Source organism: Manis javanica, chromosome 1 (assembly GCF_040802235.1).
Source record: "Manis javanica isolate MJ-LG chromosome 1, MJ_LKY, whole genome shotgun sequence".
In the NCBI taxonomy this organism is placed as follows: Eukaryota; Metazoa; Chordata; class Mammalia; order Pholidota; family Manidae; genus Manis; species Manis javanica.
Window position 1 is genome coordinate 185539670 of NC_133156.1, and position 6578 is coordinate 185546247.

Below are 6578 nucleotides of genomic sequence, written 5' to 3' on the forward strand. Positions count from 1 at the left end.
GATGAACCACACACTGGGCATTCCAGATGGTTCTAGTTCCTGCTCTTCATCTCTGTGGCCATACCATGCTGGCCAAATCTCTTAGCTTCTTGGGACTCAGTGTTCTTATCTTTAAAATCGGATATTGTAACCAGATTTGGGATTCCCAAAAGCTGTTGTGTAGACCAGATGGCCTGATGGATGCTTTAAGGAACAGAGTACCTGGTCAATTGCATTTAGAAACTCCATGTACTGCGTATACCTTTTGGAGAATCATGATTGGACACCAGTATATTAAGAGTGAACATGTGGTCAAATGACAAAACAAAAAATTCTTTAATCCAACACATGCTCAGACATTTTTGGTCACATAATCCTTTGTTTATTAAATAGAAAACAAGTGGATAAATGTAAAACAGAATGTGTCCCTGACTCTGACATCTGTCTTTCTTTTTTCTGACTCAGATTTATTACTAGCCTTAGGTATTTTCCCTGGAATTATTCATGTGGGTTCTTCGTAGATTTCATGAGTAACCTGCCTGTCTCTCACCTTCAAAACAGTCTCCTAGGTTATAAACCAAGACTCACATCTGATTGTGCAAACCTCTCCCTGGCCCTACTGCTGACCTGTGGTGACAGAAGGCTCAGGACTACATTTCTGGTCTGTCAGCTCTCACCTACCATCTGTATCTCCATGTGGTAGTGGACTACCATGTCAGCCAGCATTTCCTTTTACTGTACAAAGAGTGAGTGCTTGTAATTTTCTGAAAGTTGGATATTAGCACAATATTAGACTTCAGAGGGTCTTATTCTTGTCTTTTAGTTACTATTTGTCATATTGTAATTCATTATTTCAGTCCAAAGCAATATTGTAGGATTGTGGCTAGAATATGCTTTTTTGGAGAATGAATGTAGATTACCAGAAGAAGGTGGAAATCTATGTAACTGTTAAGTTCTATTAGTCATGATAAAGACCATTGATTTTGTGAGAAATTGGCTAAAGCTGTCAAGATCCATGTGAAGTCAGAAGTTTGCAAAAATATCCAGTGGTTCATCATTTTTGCTGTGTTTCATGATGAATTTAAGGACAAGACTTTTCAAGGAGGAGGAAAAGATTAAGGAATTATCTGAGAATTAGGTAACAACATATGGTTACTCATTTTGACTCAAGCCAATTCTGGGTCATATATAATTTGTGATAAAATATGGTGGTGTTGGATATTTAGTCCCTTTTTGACAAAGAAAACCCTTTTTGTTTATAGGCATAAAAACTGTCCAAGCGTGTACCATCCCCTGCTCATATTCTTAAGCCCAATCTGTTAATGAGTTGGTTCTATCTACTGAGAAGCAGAACTGGTGGCCATACCACGATGCGATGTTCTGGTAGCCACACAGAGCCCTGCAACGTCACGCTCACATCTCCTAAGCTGCCTGGAGAGGTTTGGTTTTTGTTATTTTTCTGAGTCAACAGAATTCTTTCGGCTGATTTCCTGAGTGTATACTTCTGAGCCCAGGATTATTTTAGGCACTAAAATGATAATGTGATTATGCTTTTCAACACTGTTGGAACTGTAGGGGAAGAAAAACTTCCTTCTCCCCTCTGAGGTTCTGTGACTGGTCTGAGTATTAAAATGCGGCAGCCCCCGTCTGTCCTTGTCATTGTCCTAAGAGCCCTCTCGGGCTCAGCTTCTTTGCTGCAGCTCTCTTTGCTTCCCTATTCTTTGACTCTATCCATCCTCCGCACACTTGCACGCGTTCATACCCCCCTATTGCTTCTTGAAGGTATAAACATTATCCTGATCATCCTGAGGGCATGTCTTCCCCAGGACTGACTATCAGTCCTCTCTCTGATGGTACTTTGCTCTTCCTAACACGGCAAGTTTACACAGTTGGGGTTTGTTTTATTTCTTTTAGGAAGCATGGAGGTGATGTGAGGGCCACTTTCATTTGTGAATACTCTTGTCTGGAGGGGCATGAACTCTGTCAAGCATAGATGGGTGAATAGAACATTCATTATAGTCACCTTAAATTGTACCTTTTTTTTTTTAGCTTAGTGTCCTGTCAAGAGACATCTTAAAAAAATTCAAAACTGTCCAGTGCTAAGCAGATTTCACTGGGGTAGTGCTGCTAGCAAGGCTGTGAATCAGAAAAGTCTTATTTCTTTTATGTCTGGGGTTAGGTGAACCATTTTTACCCCATGGGAACAGAGAGAAGTGGAGAGTCTAAGGTGCTCTGTGCTTAGTCCTCTTATGTGGACCATGGCCTCCACAGCCCTGGTGGGAGCTGGAATACCTTTCCTGAGATACAAGGTGGAGGATCCCAGACACTGGAATTTAACTACCCAGCAAAGCAGACATAATACAAGCATGCCAGTTGTTAAGTGTTAATTTTGCCACTATGGGTATTTACAAAAAGCAAAAACAAGCACCCATGTACAGTCACAATCATTTCATAAAAGAAAGGAATTTTTAATACCAAAAAGTAGGACAAACATAATAGGAATCTCCTTGAAGTTGAATACATTTAGCCTTATGAAGAACTGATTACAGTGTCCTTATTTTTAAGAATGTGCCCTGGACTGGTGAACATGTGGTACATGCTAGTGATGTTTGAGAATCAAAGCTTCGAGTCATACAAGAACACCAAAGGTGCAGGAAAAAAACAATGAAAAAAAAAACATGAGTGAGAATAAATGAATAAATGAAACACAGAGAATCCATTATGTCTTTTGGATAAAATGATAGTTGGCCTTTGATTTTGATTGTTCTATTTTGAGTCTCCAGTGCTTACCACTTGACTAAAATGTTTCAGAATAACATACTTAAAGTAGTGGCAGAAATGTGCTTTCCACTGACAAAAAGGCTAATGATTTTTCTTCAGTTCACAGCAAGATGATTTGCTCCTAGCTCAGCTGGCCTCTGCTGTCCTTACAGAGAGAGTACTTGCCGGTAGCCTGCTGGTGCTATTTACATGCTAATCATTTCTGTAATTGATCTTCCCAGCTCCCTTCAAATCTTGTAAGTGACAGCTCTGATCGCAGAGTGGGGCCACTCCAGTTGGGGGCCAGGTCACGTGGGCACTGTGGCACTGTCAGACTCTGCCCTGTAACCCCACACTGGAGAATTCTGGTCAGTGTGCAGGTAAAATCGTCTTTATTATAACACAGAGCTCATGGTGGAGATCAGCCAGGACTTGTTATTGTCAAAATGGAACAAGAGAAGTTAATTTTTTTTCTTGCGTTAATAGGTGGGAGTGGTACCATTGGGCAGACAGCTGGTTTTGGGTTATGTACTTAGATTACATGCCAGGAGAGGCTTCCATCCATGCTGGGTCACTAGCATGTTGTGAAAGACAAGAGGAAGAGAGACAGCGACAGAGAGAAAGGTTCCTAAATTTGGTCAAAGATCTGAATCCACCCCAGCTAGAAGAGCAACTGTTGTATTTATTAATGGATTACAGAGTAAAACAATGCCAAGGAACCACAGACATTTCTTATTCTTACTCTCAACTTCTCTAAAGTGGAAATGAAAACTCAGAGAGGTTTAATGACTTGCCCAAGGTCACATCCTTGCAATGGCGTCTAGAGCTGTCCTGTCCAACATGGTAGTCATTAGCCACATGTGGCCATTTAAATTTAAATTAATTAAAACTTCAGTTCTTCAGTCTCACTAGCCTCCTTTCAAACACTCAATGGCCACATGTGTCCAGTGGCTACCATATTGGACAACACAGAAATAGAACATTTCCATCTCTGCAGAAAGTTCTGTTAGTCATATTCCAGAGGCTCCTTGTCCAAGTTCTTTCCATTATTACAGTCAGATTCTCCTCCCTCCCTATGCACACAATCTGTATCTGTAATTGTTGTATAGAGTGGGAAAGGCATATTTTGACATTAATTTAGAAATAAAATCAAAGTCTCCTATTCCTGCCCTCCTTTGAAAGTGGGAGCAACTTGAGTAAGCTTCCAAACCTTTCTAGGACTGGCCCTTACCTCTAAGCAATTTTTCCCATCACGGAATTATTAGAGCATGGTTTAGCAATGTGGTGTCTTTAACTTCAGGGTGCAGCTTTATCTTTAAAGCTAATATTGATCTAACAGTGAATTCTTCAGAAAACCCATATAGCTCCTTTAGGAAATATTGGCCAAGGTAGTATGGTGTCACAGATGTCTAAGGGCTTTAAATTAACACTGTAAATCTCAGGATTATGGAGGAAGAGCTAACAACTTTATTGAATGTCTCCCATCTGGCTGTGCTTCAGGCAGTGGTCTGACTGGCAGAGGGCGTGGTTCTTATATAAAAGCAGAAACTCTAGTATCAGAAAGTATTTAATGAAGAGTTGGTTTTGGACTGATACCCAGGGATTCCATTTCAAATGGATTTTTCTTATTGAGACCAACAACAGGATATTACGCTCTTGGCACCAGTGGGACGGGACTAGCCTAGGGTGAGGAGCCCAGCTCATCATGGGGCAGGGCTAGAGGGGGGCTGGGCTTGGTTGGCATCTCAGACTGGAGGATAATAGATTCCCCAGTAGGATGTGGCCTGCTGAGCAGGGCTGCCCTCAATTCTTAGGGCAATCAGGGTTTGCTGTTGCCTGCTGGATGTGGGCAGCCCCGAGGCTTTGGGTGTTGATACTAGCCTGAAGAATTGCTTTTCTGTAAGAACTGGGATGATAGAACCATGTTCTATCTGACTGCCTTTGTCCTGTCTATCATTTCTTATAGCGGGTGGCCTGGTCAGGATAATTGACAGTGTATTTTCTCCCCTCAGAGCAATGTAGAATCCCAGTGTTAGAGAGCTGGGGGGTACTCTGAGACGCACTATAGGCAATTGCACCTCAAACTGTGGTCTGTGGACCAGCAGTGGCAGCAGCATCATGTTGGAGCTCCGCAGTGAAGAACTCACAGTTCTGGCATAAAGATTATTTGAAAGTGAAAACATCTGAAATCTTATCTGAACTTTTCTAGTGAACTCAAGTAGAGCTTCTAGAGAATACAGCTGCCATTAACTCTCCTCTGAAGGAATTACCTTCGAATTCTAGGAAGGAGACAGACTGACTGCGTATTCCCATTAGCATTAAAAGAACTCCAATAGGACCTTTCATACTTTCCCACTGAAGCTGTAAATCCTCCCCAACCCCCACCCCATCCCCTGCCTGCTGCTTTTTTGTTAAGTTGGTATATAAACTTTTACTCTGGATATTCAGTGAGTCATTCATTGCTGAGTAAATCCCATGTGCACTTGTTTTTCTCCTGTTAATCTGTATTTTGTCAGTTAATTCACAGGCCCCTGACCACTTGAACCTAAGTTGCTAGAAGAAAACATTTTCCTCCTAACAGTAGAAAGCAGAATCTTAAACTCCATCCCATAGGTGTTGAATAAGAGTAGTGTAGAATAATAATCAGTGTTTTAACAGTATGTCCTGAACTGTATGTAAATAATAGTTTGTGAAGCAAAGGGGTTGGCAAATTTTCTTTGTAAAGGACAAGATAGTAACCTTTTTAGGCATTGTGGGTCATTTGGTCTCTGCTGCAACTACTCAAGTCTTGCCATTATAGTCCAAAGGCAGTCATAGACAGCATTGACATAAATAAATGTGACTGTTGGAATGGTTAATTTTATGTGTTAACTCAGCTGGGCTAAGGGATGCCAAAATGCTGGTAAAACATTATTTCTTTAATCTGTGTATCTGTGACAGTGTTTCTGGAAGAGATTAGCAGTGCAATTGGTAGACCGAGAAAAGAATATTGCCCTCACCAATGTGGGTGGGCATTATCCAATCCATCAAGGGCCGGAATGGAACAAAAAGGTGGAGGAAGGGTGAATTTCCTCTCTGCTTGAGCTGGAACACCCACCCATCTTCTCCTGCCCGTGAACGTCAGCGCTCCTGGACTTGGAACAGTCTTACATCATTGGCTCCCTGGTTCTCAGGTCTCAGGCTTGGACTCGAACTACACCACTGTCTTTCCTGAGCTGCAGCCTCCAAATAGCAAGCAAGTCATGGGGCCTCTCAGCTTTCGTAATCATGTGAGCCAAACCCTTGTAATAAATTTCCTTCTGCATATCTATATATATCTTATTGGTTCTGTTTCTTTGGGGAAACTAATACAACTATATTTCAATGAAACTTTATTTATGGATACTAAAATTTGAATTTCATATGCTTTTGTGTTTCATAAACTGTTTTTTTAAAACCATTCATGTATGTTTTTTTCAATCACTACAATTTTTTTCCCAACCACACTTAGCTTTCAGGCTATATAAAAACAGGTAGCAGGTTGGACTTGGCCTGGGAACCCTAGTCTGCTGATCCCTGGTCTAGACCAAAATTCCCTAACTTTTTTCACTTCGTGGTAGACATGGAAAATTATATTGGCACAGCACACGGGGGTATATGAGTGAGGCTGCCTATGGTTGATGTTGACTAGTTGTGAGGGGTGGGGGCCCCTGGTTGCACTGAGAGCTGAGCTGAGAAGGTTGGGCAAACCTGTGACTCATTTATGGCACAAGGCGGAAGGGCTGTGGCCTGAACCAACCCTCTCCATGTCAGATGAAGGAACTGAGACTTTGTGTTCACTCCTCTATTCCTAAGGTAAA

The 6578-nt window shown here is 41.6% G+C and overlaps 1 long non-coding RNA gene across 2 annotated transcripts; it reads left to right on the forward strand.

Annotated features, from left to right (window-relative positions):
* Window positions 1-643: 643 nt before the first annotated feature.
* On the forward strand, window positions 644-6053 carry LOC118973097 (uncharacterized). Of its 2 annotated transcripts, XR_005062321.1 has the most exons (3): window positions 644-725; window positions 1242-1418; window positions 5913-6053. It is a non-coding gene; the product is annotated as an uncharacterized lncRNA (long non-coding RNA). The 2 variants fall into 2 exon arrangements; XR_005062320.2 differs by having other exon boundaries at window positions 1242-6053.
* The last annotated feature ends 525 nt before the right edge of the window (window positions 6054-6578 follow it).